This window comes from Schistocerca cancellata, chromosome 7, assembly GCF_023864275.1.
Source record: "Schistocerca cancellata isolate TAMUIC-IGC-003103 chromosome 7, iqSchCanc2.1, whole genome shotgun sequence".
In the NCBI taxonomy this organism is placed as follows: domain Eukaryota; kingdom Metazoa; phylum Arthropoda; class Insecta; order Orthoptera; family Acrididae; genus Schistocerca; species Schistocerca cancellata.
Genome location: NC_064632.1, coordinates 391,103,171 through 391,117,854, shown reverse-complemented (window position 1 = coordinate 391,117,854; position 14,684 = coordinate 391,103,171).

Here is a 14,684-nt window from a genome sequence, read left to right as displayed (position 1 = left end):
AAAATTGACGCAGTTCTGACTTATAAGTTTCTTGGATAACAAGTTTTAAGTTGCTCGCTTTCAGTCATCACTGATTAGTTCCAATGTAATATTCCCACAATTCTGCATGCGCACACTAAGCTTAATTTTGTTATTTTATATACTCTGTTGTGTTGCTTAATGTGCTGCAGGACTGTAGGTGCACAGAAGAATGGATTTTTTTCAACTTTGCTGATGTTCTCAGCAAAATTTGCCAACAGAAGTGCTTCATGTCTCATGTCACCCAATAATCGACCGCTTGACTGCCACGTGAAAATAAGAGACTTCGCTATGTGGAACATCGTTTTACGATATGGGAATTCATGGTATGTAGTTTCACTATGACAACTGTCTGAAGATAAATATCTGTCATACCTCTGCATAATCTAAAGGGCTGTACTTCAGTTTGTATTAGGCAAAATGTCAGTTCAAATCACCGTCCAGCGAACTAAATGAAGGTTCCCTTGATTTCCATAAATCGCGTAATGCAAGTGTCGTGATGACCTATTTGAAAGGTCACGGCTCATTTCCTCCTCTCTTCAATAATTGCTTCTGCGCCATCTCTAAAGACATCGTCGTCTACCGAAAGTTAAACTCTTCTTTCCCGGTATTCAGTTTGCATATACATACACTCTCTAAAGACACTGTGATGATACTGATAATTGTTACTAGTATCAATAATGGCCCATTCCGCTCTGTTCGCGAATGGAACGAGAGAAAAATGATTGCTTGCTTCACGCGAGATACAAATTGAAGGCATTTGAGTTGTTGAATAGTTCCTTTAAAACTCGTATTCTGAATCTACCCAAAACGCTTTCTCGGGAAAAAAGGTCACCTTCTTTCCAGCGATATCCCTTTCAGTTCGTTTTCTACTGAACTGTTACGATATTGGCATTGCACCTCAGAAGTCCTCCAACGTGTCCGAGCGGTTCTAGGCGCTTCAGTCTCGAACCGCGCTGCTGCTACGGTGGCAGGTTCCTGCTTTGGGTATGGATGTATATGATGTCCTTAGGTTAGTTAGGTTTAAGTAGTTCTAAGTCTAGGGGACTGCTGACCTCCACTGTTAAGTCACTGCTGACCTCCGATGTTAAGTCCCGTAGTGCTTGGAGCGATTTGAATTTTGAAGTCCTCCAACTTTTATCATATCTACCTGACAAGAAAATCAACCACTGGAATAGTACCCCTGCATACGTTGCACTAGACACTTCTAAGCGTTTTTATTTAACATTTACATTTCACTTTTTCCGGATTCTCCTTATAACCCCGTCTTCATTCCGCTATTCCTACTACTGACTTACCGCCGTAGTTTCGTTTCATTTAACTTCTTGGTGTTACCTCTGCTTATTTATATTCGGCAGTTTCCATTTCTTTGTTGGTCGGCCACATCAGATTGTAAAACAAACTAACGTTACTGCGTGAAATATCTTAAATACATTGTTAGCGATTTCTTCGATTACGCTCAGCATGTTGCTTAAATATCATCTGCTGTCTCATTCACGAAGTTCCTGCGTGACGTCTGTCCCCAGTAATGACAGTTTCCTCCCCCCCCCCCACCCACCCCCGCTACTAGAGATGATAGAGGTTACTGTAAACACAAAAACAGTTGGTTTAAGATGATCTTACAGTCCATTCCATATGTGTTTCTATTCACTTATCTTCTCTTCCACAGTCTTTTATGTCCGTATTCATTCTGTTTTCTTGGAATACTTTGACGTTACCGATGTTGAAATACGATGCTGCTGTGCACCCAGCAATGCCCCGCTGCCACGTTCAACAACTGAATGTTTGAGGCGATCTCGAAGCTTGCTGCGAACAGTCAGTTTCTTCCCCTACCGTCCCCCACCACCTCCGCAGTGCTCATCGCTCAATTCCCCCCTCCCCTCTCTTCACTACTACCTCGTACTTAACACACAACGCTTTTAGTCCGCGTGGAACGAAGTTAGTGCCTGTGTAGGAGTTACATCAGTCAATATCTGATGTAATAACGTAGGATAATTCGGGATACACCAAGCCAACAAGAGGACTGTGGAAGATAATTTTGATGCGAAGCGAGGAATAATACTGCTCCCTTTTCCATACACGGAAGCCTTTTTTATTTTCCACTCTCAGCGTAACGTCCTCGTCCCTGTTCTCCTACTTCCTATCTGTAATTCTTTCTTTTTTTATTTCAGTGTGTTGTTATACTGTGTACGACACTTCACAATGAAAGTGAGACCGCAGGAAACGTGTAGTGGAAGGTGCAGATTGTTTAACGGATCATATTTAATATTTGTTAACAGAAACCAAGTCATTAAACATCATTAAAATAGCGAATTCACTCTGGCTGAGCCGGCCGGTGTGGTCGAGCGGTTCTAGGCGCTTCAGTCTGGAACCGCGCGACCGCTACGGTCGCAGGTTCGAATCCTGCCTCGGGCATGGATGTGTGTAATGTCCTTAGGTAAGTTAGGTTTAAGTAGTTCTAAGTTCTAGGGAACTGATGACCTCAGATGTTAAGTCCCATAGTGCTCAGAGCCATTTGAACCATTTGAACTCTGGCTGACCGCAACATTTGGCTGTAGCGTAACAAATCTTTATTCTTATAACTCATATCATAATGTATGGCTGTAATCTCTCACGCCAGTTATGAGTCTATTAACACAACAAATAACAAACTCAGGTAGACACATTTTATCAAACCACAGTGACACATGAAAGACGATTAACTAAGTGCCAATGTCCAAAATTAAAATTCTTAATATTGAGAAAAATATTTCAGCATATTTTTAAGATGAAATAATTAACAGGTAAGTGTGTACACAGCAAAAGAGCACCGCATGTATTCATTAAGACTCTTTAACATTTGAAAACCACACAGAGACACAGTATGTGTATTCTGTGACACATCTGAGGAAAACTATATTATCATAATCAAGAATTCGTGTACATTATCCTTACCAAAAGCAACGTATTTTCCATAACGCATACAACCAAAGGGGGAGGGGTTTATTTACGTCCACCATAAAAAAATTGTTGTTTATTGTTAACTTTTATTAACAACATCCTTTCTAAATAGGTGCTGGTGTATAAAGTGGGGTTCAGAGCCTGAAAATAGCTTTTAGCACCATCTTAGCAGTACCAAGGCATTTTCCGTAATACATACACGAGGGGAGCAGTAGGCCCTACTATATGACCGACACAAACATTTTTTAAATATGTAGGCTTCGTATATTTTCATTGAGTTTTATTCACAATATGCTTTTTAAAGACGTATGTATGTTTAAGAAGATATTTGTTGCGAAAACTCACATTCGCTATTATGATTTACATTTTTGGGCTACGGTTTACTTACGAACTATAAACAACTACGGAATCTGGTATAAGATATAATTAAAGAAATATTTTTTTCAAAATTTTAAAATGTAAAATAAAATAGATTACAATATTTTGAAAAGATGGCCATAAAAAAAAAACACTCTCCCTTGGTATTGTGAGGACTGCACCACAAATTTGTAATTCTCTAAATAACACAACTCACTAATAAACATCTTCCCTTTTACGGAAAATAAGGTTAGATCAGGGTTCTTCGCCTTCCATAAAACCTTGAATCCGCCCCTCATCCCATACGTATGTCAAGCACAAGACACACACAGTTAACTTCCGATTTGATATCGTGCCTACAAGCGTCGAAATTTGGAGTGGTCGTGAACGCCAACAATAATCATTTTCACGTATTATTCCCGAGTACACAAAATTCTAAGAGCCCAATTGATGATCATTCAAGTGGAAGTAAAAATATTACGCAACATTACAGAGAGATTACTCATAAAATTATCCACTGGGTTAAATGTCTGAAACACCCCAAATCTGCGCCTTGTAAACACAATTCATTTCTTACCGCTAATGTTGTAATAAATTATGAGAACATTTTAACTAAAAATTACTATATAACAGGAGCTATGCTGTGAAAAGGAATGGCTTTAACCACTCTGATCTGATAACTCAAGAGAAGAAGAAAAGAAAATGATATTCAAAGTTAACGTGCAGTTACATATTGACGTAAAACGTTTCCTAACAACACGCATGGCACGTACACTAATTAATGCGAGACCCATGGAAATCGTTACGCCTCATGACTATCCTCTACAGCATTTGAACACATGATTACAAACATAAACCAGCGCCTGCCGCTGTGGTCGAGCGGTTGTAGGCGCTTCAGTCCGGAAGCGCGCTGCTGCTACGGTCGCAGGTTCAAATCCTGCCTCGGGCATGGATGTGTGTGATGTCCTTAGGTTAGTTAAGTTAAAGTAGTTCTAGGTCTAGGGGACTAATGACCTCAGATGGTAAGTTCCATAGTGCTTAGAGCCATTTGAACCATAAACCAGCGCCAGCCCTATTTAAGGCTAATTTTAACAAACGGAAGCGAACGTGAATGAAACTTGACGTGTCATAACAGGCCACCTCATACACAGAAGACATCAACAAAATGACACACACCGTTTAACAGCACACTAACTCAGGTGCAGTAGGCAACAACAAAACTTCAGGAACAATACGAGCATGACATAGAAGGCAGCTAAAGCCCAAATAACTCAACGCCATACCAAGCCTAATGACGCACATATCACGGCGCTCGCACACGTGTTCGACTTGCAGTAGCCTCAGCTGAGCACCATGCTAATATTCCGAAGGTTGCCGGACACCAAACATACGGTAGCGAGAAAATGGTCGACCCTTGCTGGTGATTCCACAGCATCCACCTGGGATCCGTATTCGGTACACGGCATCAAGATAATGACGGGCCTACTGCCCTGTTCCCGATGCCCGCTACTCCACAACATCTATGCAGCCGCCGTCTTCCGTGCGTGACACCGAAAAGTGGCAAACAGCCTGCGCTCGGTACAATACGTTAGGAGTGCCCTCTGTTTTCAGTGGCCGCTACCCAAGGCACTGAGGCGGGTCGTGTGTTTCCTTCCCCGAAAGAACGCGGACTCGACTCTTGCCTTGAGTCTGTGCACCAGCCAACGCTGCTCAACACCCACCTCGGTCACAGGTCACCAGCGCCACACCACACTCCCGGCAAGCATCCATGATATTGAAACTTCCTGGCAGATTAAAACTGTGTGCCCGACCGAGACTCGAACTCGGGACCTTTGCCTTTCGCGGGTAAGTGCTCTACCATCTGAGCTACCGAAGCATGACTCACGCCCGGTACTCACAGCTTTACTTCTGCCAGTATCTCGTCCCCTACCTTCCAAACTTTACAGAAGCTCTCCTGGTAAAGCACTTGCCCGCGAAAGGCAAAGGTCCCTAGTTCGAGTCTCGGTCGGGCACACAGTTTTAATCTGCCAGGAAGTTTCATATCAGCACACACTCCGCTGCAGAGTGAAAATCTCATTCTGGGTCCATGATATTGACTGCCAGTGACCTGCTGGCACGGCTGAGAAAACATAAGCGACTTTGATCGCTTACCCTTCGATGGGCGCGCCTGCGGCAGTTAGCCGCAAAGATTTGGTTTTCTGTTAGTATCGCAGATAGTGTTACAATTGGGTCCACATCCAGATACGTATTTGTTATTCCCAACAGATGTCACCTCTTACATTTGCGGGATTCATGCTTTCAGCGGTTTGGTCGCAATTGTTGTTTGAAACGTGAGTGTTGCGTTTGCGGTGTGTTTGCCGCTAGGCGCCTTGGGATGTAAGTATTTTCTACACTTGTGTTTTTATATTCGAATTGAATCAAAGTTGCCATATGCAACTGTCATTACTTTTTACAATCTTGCATATTGATTTGCTACAATTTATTACTTTTATAAGAAACATGTGCTTCCTTAAGTCTCATAAAAGCGTGGGAATGGAGAAAACGAAGGCATTTGACAGGTACTGTCTAATTGTACGTCCTGAAGACTATGAGAAAGTATTGCGAGAATATTCAGAAGAAGAATTACCAGGATTGTCAGATTCGTGTGAATCTGAGTCGGGACAGGAAGTTATTCAAGAAGAAAGCAGCAGCAGTGACTCCGAACAATCAACAGAGGAAACAGATAATCACCTGGTTGAAGAGGGGAGACAACAAACAGATGATTACCGATTTTACGCAGAAAAAGATAAACTATTTGGATAGGTGAACGGCTTCATTCTAAACGTTTTGCCAGCTCCAAAAGCAAGTGCTGAAATTACAGGTAAAGAAATTGATGCATTTTACCTATTTATTACTGTGAATGATTGACAACATTGTGGAAAGTAGAAACCTATACATCCAGAATAGTAAAAGAACTGAAGTTCAATAAAAATGGTTCAAATGGCTCTGAGCACTATGGGACTCAACTGCTGTGGTCATCAGTCCCCTAGAACTTAGAACTACTTAAACCTAACTACCCTAAGGACATCACACACACCCATGCCCGAGGCAGGATTCGAACCTGCGACCGTAGCAACAGCGCGGTTCCGGACTGGAGCGCCTAGAACCGCACGGCCACCGAAGTTCAATATTCAAGAGAACGTGACTGCAGAGACACATCAAAACCAAAGATAAAGGGTCATTTAGGTGCATTATATCTAATAGGTATAAAGGAAAGAGGACACTCGAATTGCTGTGAACTGTGGGATGTAGATGGTACAGGAACGATTATTTTACGAGCTCTCTTCAGCTATAAGCGCTTTCGCTTTCTGCTTCGAACTCTTAGGTTCGACCACTTGGATACCCGGAATGAAAGAAAACAAAGTGACAAACCAGCACCTATTCAGTTAAAATTTTTATTCTAAATTATAATTCGGTTAAAAATGTAATACTTATTACGGTGTAAAAGCCGCAACGCGCCCACTCATGAAAGTATGAAAGGCGCGCCCACCGAAGGGTTAAGGTAAGCGTTTCAGTTGAAGCTATCTCCGTGCTCGCCTTGGCTATGCTAGTACGTGAGTATGTTGCGCTTCCAGGTGTGTTACTTCACGCACTACCTTGCAGATTAAAAATTTTTCCAACTCTTGGCATGAATGCTAAAGCAACCAGTAATACGCGATGAAGAAATAGACAGTCTTGGTTGTAGGTTTGTAATAATTATTTGTTTACCAATGACACATTTCGTTTGCTTCAATCAACATCAGATTGCCCTACTCAATTAATTTACATTTCGTTAGAAGTGGACTGACTCAATTTTCCAAAATTGTAGCTGCTGACAAGAAATTGTAATACTACTTACTGATATTATATCGAATTGGACACATTGGATACTGAGATTCAGAACATACCAGGAAATAACTGCTCTCGTCAAATAACCGGAAACAGTGCCCCGTGTTCTACAAAATAAATTGAACGGAATATATCCGAAAAATAGTCATTCCCTGTGACCGGCTTTGTCGCAAAAACACATATTACACACCATCAAAATAGCGGAATAAAAACAGAAAACAACCGCTCATCTTATTGAGGCGTGCGACGCAGTTCAGTGAATGCAAAACAGTGGTCTAGTGCTATGTGTTCAGGTCTATGTAGACCAGATTCTAGGCCTACATATATCTGAGACCATAGCTCTGGACCCCTGCATACACTGTCTGCCTATGCTTGATCCTGTTTCCATTCATTGGACTGCGCCTCATGCGTCAATAAGGTAATCGGCCGCATTTTCATTTTTCTTCTGCTATTTTTATAGTTTGTAAAATGTTTTTAAGTCAAATGCGATCACCGAGTGTGACTATTTTATGACTACAATCCATTCTATTTATTTTATAGTACACAACGCAATGTTTCCGAATATTTGACGAGTCAAATTATTTACTGGGACGTTCAGCATATGCTGTACCCCATGTGTTCAACACCATCTACAATTCCTTCCTAGTAACTCCCATTTTGGAAATGTGGTCCTGCCACTTCCAGCGAAATGCCAATATTTTTGTATAGACCAATGTGGAGGTGCCTGAATCAGGCGAAACGCATCATTGGTAAGTAAATAATTTTCAAAACTCTGCAACCACATCGTATCTCTGTTTCTTTGGCCCTTGCTATGCACAACGGTTCGCACTAACGTAATCTGTAGAACCGAACACATTAATAACTGGTAAAACTAGTGAGTTGCCACCATAATTTAGAAATTTCATCCACAAGACAGGTAAAGCTGGGATGGATGCTGTAATTGCGAATGAAATGTTTACTACTATGCAGAAGTTTATTCTGTTCACCCGAGTGATTAGGAAGTAATGGCCTTTCAACAAGTAATAACGTTCCCATAAAACAACTGATCTTATATTTACGACAATAAACTTAAAGACTCATCTCTGCACTAAGATGTAGGTAATCATATGGACGGCTAATCCAACTTTTCTGATCCACCTCATTTCAGGTATAGATGGTACGAATGTACACTACTAGTACATTTATCCCTCCTATCTGGATCCACCTCGAAGGGCAGTTTTGAATGTATCCATGTTCCTCTGAGCTGTGGGACAAGGCGAAGGGTTCTGGCCAACGTGCAGCCCAACATTCTGGTGGTCGTTTGATTTCCGTGAATGGAGAACCCTGATTCGCACGGAACTGAGTGAGTGTAGAACGGTCCATCACCATGCAGAGCCGACACCCGCTGTCTCTTGCAAGGTGTTCAGTCTCATTGTCCCCTTGGACGAGTCGCTCTCTCATCTCGGACGGCTTAGTTAGTGCTTGCCAGTTTGGACAGCTCTCATCTACACCTTCAGCAATGTGCAGTTTTTCTCAAGTCGTGCAATTAAATAATAAATTTTCCGGGACATACAACCCTCTGGGCTCTAATACCACGCTTGCACCTTTTCCGTACCATTCCCGTTTCACATATTCTTTACTCTTTGCCAATTTAGATTAACATGCTAATAGCTCTCTCACACGATGTGAAACTGGTCTGGCTGTGTGATGAAAAGTCGACGGACGTCTTGCGGAATGCATTGTCTGTGAAACGAAAGGCTAGGTTGTAACGTATGGTCGACAAGGAAGCCATTAGAGGCATACAGGCATGTACTAGGTAATAATACTGGATCCTTTTTCAAACCGAACTGGGGAAATAACGCGAAAACCTAAACCAGGATGGCAGGATGGGGGTCGTCCTATACAATACGAGTAAGAGTCCCGTATACTAACCACCACGCCACATCGCTCGGTTAATGATTATGCGAGAGCTATTTTTTTTTTCAAAACGGAGTTAAAACCACAGAGAAAATCCGATGAAGCATTGCGCAAATGGGTAGTGCAGTGTCTCTAGTATGCAAGTTGATGGTGTCATGTCGCTCTAGTCAGTTCTGAGCGCCCAGTGAGCACGTAAAAGTGTCTGGAATAACAGTCTCCCGGCAAGTGTGAAGTGCGACTCCTCGTTCGATATCATTACAATGATGGATGGAATCCGTTCGAAATTCATTGATGAATGAGTAATGTCAACGATGAAACTTTCATAAATGACAGCAAAGTGCAGCAACTTCGCAGCAGGACGTACAGAAGGCAAGTGGGGGCAGACAAAAGGGCAGGACGAGAGTAAAATATATATAGCTTCCAACATAAAATACTTAAATGTACATGTTACCCATAATCCCTCAGATTACGCATTTAAATAATTTACAATTCAATCACCATTAGACAAAACAGTTAAGATTGTCACAGTTAATCATGACAAATTTGGGATACTAAACCTTTACACTCAACTCTAATCTGAAAATAAAATTTTGGTAATAAAATACGGTGCTGCATATCACAAAAAGAACCATGAATAATAAAATTCCTGAAACGCTTATAGCAGAAGCACACATGGTGATGGCGAAACATTTCGTAACAAAAAAATAATTACATGTTACTCGCCCATAAGTGCTTCTAGACAATCAATAAGTAAAACTTGAGAGCTAAAATTTCAATGGCAAGCAAGTTCAGAATATTATAAATGGAAGTGCTTAAAAGATTACACCAAAATAAACGGAACAGGAAAACACGGACAACTAAGAGAACAAGTACCAACTTAATAAAAATGGATAAAGTAAAACAACTACAGACCAAATTATATTATATCAGATGAATTCGCAATTGCAAATAATGACTGCCATCAGTTGTAGAATGGAAGGCACAAAGCCCTACTCAGAAGCGCGGGAAATGGTGAATCCGTACTGGCTAGTATGTTAAACAGCTAATCAGATGATCAGTAACACTTCAATACTCGCTGTATTTATAATGTCAGCCAATGATTTTACCACAAGTAACTTAGACTAGAAATCTCATAATTCCGAAACTGAATAAAATTTAATGAAAACAAAATACGATTCCTTTCCACAAAATTACTAATAAATTTAACACTCAAAGGATCTTCTGGTTGCCTTTTACAAAATCAAGCTCCCTCGGACATACATGTCAAAAATTTCCCCATTGAACAACAACTTTCTCACGGGTAAATGAATACATTACAGTCCCTAACTCAGTTTCGCAATGCCAGCACGGTTATTGTGTGTTTGAGATAAAATTTACATCTCCGAAAGTATTGAAGTTACTGATTTGAAATTATAACAGTATGGTTGTGTTATCCATAGAATGTCATATACTAAGTATGAAAAAGACCAATTATATTTAATAGTACTTCTTCAGATTCATAGAGAGTAATACGTAACGTATTGCACGCAGCGTTAGGGTCGGCCCAGTAGCCAGCGTCACCTGTGCCAGTATGAAAACGAAATCTGCTCTCCTTCCGCCTCCACGGGAAGCTATGCTTTCAATGTAAGATGACACCTCGTAATAATGTAGTACGTTACAGAAGGTGAATACAACATCAACACGTCCTACGTGCAAATAGTACGAGTACTAGCTTGGCGCCGAACAGGGTGGCCGAGCGGTCCCTCTGTAATAAAAAAACTGAGTTAGTCGATCAATAACGAACTTAAACGGATGTCTTACGACGTCCGCCCCGAGCAGATGCAACGAACAAAAGCGAACAAAATGATATTTAAAAAAAAAAAAAAAAAAGCGTTTATAGGCGCTACAGTCTGGAACCGCGAGACCGCTACGGTCGCAGGTTCGAATCCTGCCTCGGCCATGGATGTGTGTGATGTCCTAAGGTTAGTTAGGTTTAAGCAGTTCTAAGTTCTAGTGGACTGATGACCTTAGAAGTTAAGTCCCATAATGCTCAGAGCCATTTTTTTAACCTAACATTCAAATTCTTTTCCCAGCCGCACAATTATTCACAGTGCCTAATACCAGTAGGTTTTTGTTGTTGTGGTCTTCAGTCTAGAGACTGGTTTGATGCAGCTCTCCATGCTACTTTATCCCGTGCAAGCTTCTTCATCTCCCAGTACCATCTGCAACCTACATCCGTCTGAATCTGCTTAGTGTATTCATCTCTTGGTCTCCCTCTACGACTTTTGCCCTCCACGCTGCCCTCCAATAGAAAACTGGTGATCCCTTGATGTCGCAGAACATGTACTACCAACTGATCCCTACTTCCAGTCAAGGTGTGCCACAAATTTATCTTCTCCCTAATTCTATTCAATACTTCCACATTAGTCATGTGGTCTACCCATCTAATCTTCAGCATTCTTCTGTAGCATTACATTTCGAAAGCTTCTATTCTCTCCCTGTCCAAACTATTTATCGGCCACGTTTCACATCCATACATGGAGACACTCCATACAAATACTTTCAGAAACGACTTCCTGACACTTAAATCTATACTCGATGTTAACAAATTTCTCTTCTTCAGAAACGCTTTCCTTGCCAGTGCCAGTCTCCATTTTATATCCTCTCTACTTCGACTATCATCAGTTATTTTGCTCTCCAAATAGCAAAACTCATGTACTACTTTAAGCGCCTCATTTCGTAATCTGATACCCTCAGCATCACCCGATTTAATTCGATTACATTCCATTATCCTCGTTTTGCTTTTGTTGATGTTCATCTTATATCCTCCTTTCAAGACACTGTCCATTCCGTTCAGCTGCTCTTCCTGGTCCTTTGCTGTCTCTGACAGAATTACAATGTCATCGGCGAACCTCAAAGTCTTTATTTCTTCTCCATGGATTTTAACACCTACTCCGAGTTTTTCCTTTGTTTCCTTTACTGATTGCTCAATACACAGATTGAATAACATCGGGAATAGGCTACAGCCCTGTCTCACTCCCTTCAAACCACTGCTTCCCTTTCATGCCCGTCGACTCTTATAAACGCCATTTGGTTTCTGTACGAATTGTAAATAGCCTTTCGCTCCCTGTGTTTTACCCCTGCCAACTTCAGTATTTGAAAGAGAGTATTCCAGTCAACATTGTGAAAAGTTTCCTCTAAGTCTACAAATGATAGAATCGTAGGTTTGCCTTTCCTTAATCTATTTTCTAAGATAAGTCGGAGGGTCAGTATTGCCTCACGTGTTCCAACATTTCTACGGAATCCAAACTGATCATCACCGAGGTCGGCTTCTACCAGTTTTTCCAATCGTATATAAAGAATTCGTGTTAGTATTTTGCAGACGTGGCTTATGAAATTGATAGTTCGGTAATTTTCACATCTGTCAACACCTGCTTTCTTTGGGATTGGAATTATTACATTCTTCTTGAAGTCTGAGGGTATTTCGCCTGTCTCATACATCTTGCTCACCAGGTGGTAGAGTTTTGTCAGGGCTGGCTCTTCCAAGGCTATCAGTAGTTCTAATGAAATGTTGTCCACTCTCGGGGCCTTGTTTCGGCTTAGGTCTTTCAGTGCTCTGTCAAACTCTTCACGCAGTATCATATCTCCCATTTCATCTTCATCAACATTCTCTTCCATTTCCATAATACTGTCCTCAAGAAAATCGCCCCTGTGCAGACCCTCTATATACTCCTTCCACCTTTCTGCTTTCTGTTCTTTGCTTAGAACTGGGTTCCCATTTGAGCTCTTGATACTCATACAAGGCCAGTAGGTACAGCAGTAAAACATTTTACAACGTAAGTTGCCACTATGGCCAGATAGCACAAGGCGCACGTATCTAAGATGCTGGAAAGTAATAAACTTTAAGAACTGTCAGAAACATTCACTCAACACCAAATCCGACACAGTTAATATTTTCACCGCTCTGTGCCAAGTCAAATCCAGATAACAAACGGACAGTCATGAACTTGAGGCCAGGGTGCCACACCTTCCATACACAGCTGTGCACTGCCAGGGAAAACGGGCCGTGGCCAATGCGGTTGGTCAATAGCACTGAGCACCTCCAATCTGTCAATCTAACTACCACCTCAACCACCAAACTCCGAATAACATAAAAAAATTATTTAGAAGGCTTCACAAAAGTGACTATAATTATCATAGTAAGCAACGAATTCAAGAATGTATTGGCAAAAAGTAAACAATCAATTTTTTAACGAGATTTTTTAATTGTGAAATGTAGTTTTAAAATTTTTCACGAAATTAACCTTTATTCTCACAGTGAGTGACAATAAACGAGAAAATTGTCAAAAAGTAAACAATCAGTTGTTGTAAAAAGATTGTTTCACTTTGGAACCTCTGGGATATCCAGTTTTCAGCCACCCACCATTTCATGAGATATATTTGAAAGCAATTTCGAAATTTTCCTACATACAAGCCCATATCTGAAAACTTCTATGAACTCTTAATGCCTAAATCGGATTATATTCCTAAATAACAAGTTAAATATCGGACTAAAATTTAATAAATTTGTGTCAGCAGTTCATACTTCTCCTGTGGTTTCATTTCGAAGCGACTGATGAAAGCAGACGTACAAACTGTGATTCACTTTGAATGAGTTTAGATACATTTACATTACCTGTCAACGAACTCCTCAATACGATCACTATTTTAAAAGAACGATTAATAAAATGGTGGTTTCATGCAGAAACCACTGGTTCCCAGAGGGTTAAGAAAGTCGGCACACTGCCTTAAATCAGAATACGACAGTACATCTGCCCTCCACCTTGCGGGACAGCGTGGTCTCGTTCTTAGGTAACGGTGAAAGATACGCAAAGCAGGGTCATAGCTGTTGGCATTCAATGTGCATAACAGAAAACTGGCATGCACGCTGGTCAGTTTCATTACATTCATATTTAGCAAGATAAGCAAGGATTACTGCACAAATGATCGAGAGATCACAGTTCTCAGTTCTGCATCGAGACTGTGTGGCAAGATCCTTAGAAACAGAACTGAGAGATAAATTGAGGAAATAGAAAAACGGAGCTCCTCTCGGGCTGGCAGGTATTGTAATGATAATATTTGCAGTATTAGGCTGGCGAATGACAAGTGGGTGGCACATAACTTAGAGACACACGTGGTTTTGACAGACTTGCATGAGGCATATACGTTGTACTACTTTCTGCAATGTGGGAAGCTATGAGCAACCAGAACGTTCTTAAATTTTATGCGCAAGCAGTTAGAAATCTGTATTCAGATGATACTTGTTGTGTTACTATTGGAAAGTTACTTTCACAGAAATGTAAGGCAGCAAAGAACTGAGACGAAGATGCTGGTTGGCACCAACACCGTTTAAAATATTTTTGAACAAAGCAGTGAAAGATTGGAAATGGAAGTTCAACAACATGGGAAGTGATGTAGGTGATGAGATACTGTTCTCCATAAAATTCGCAGGCGATCAGACTTTTGCTGAGCAAGAACAGGATGTTTATTATCTGTTCAGAAATCTTAAAGAAAAAATACCACCGGTATGGTTCGAAAATAAATTTCGCAAAGACTGAAGACTCGGTTATCGCAGGTATGGGAAAGGA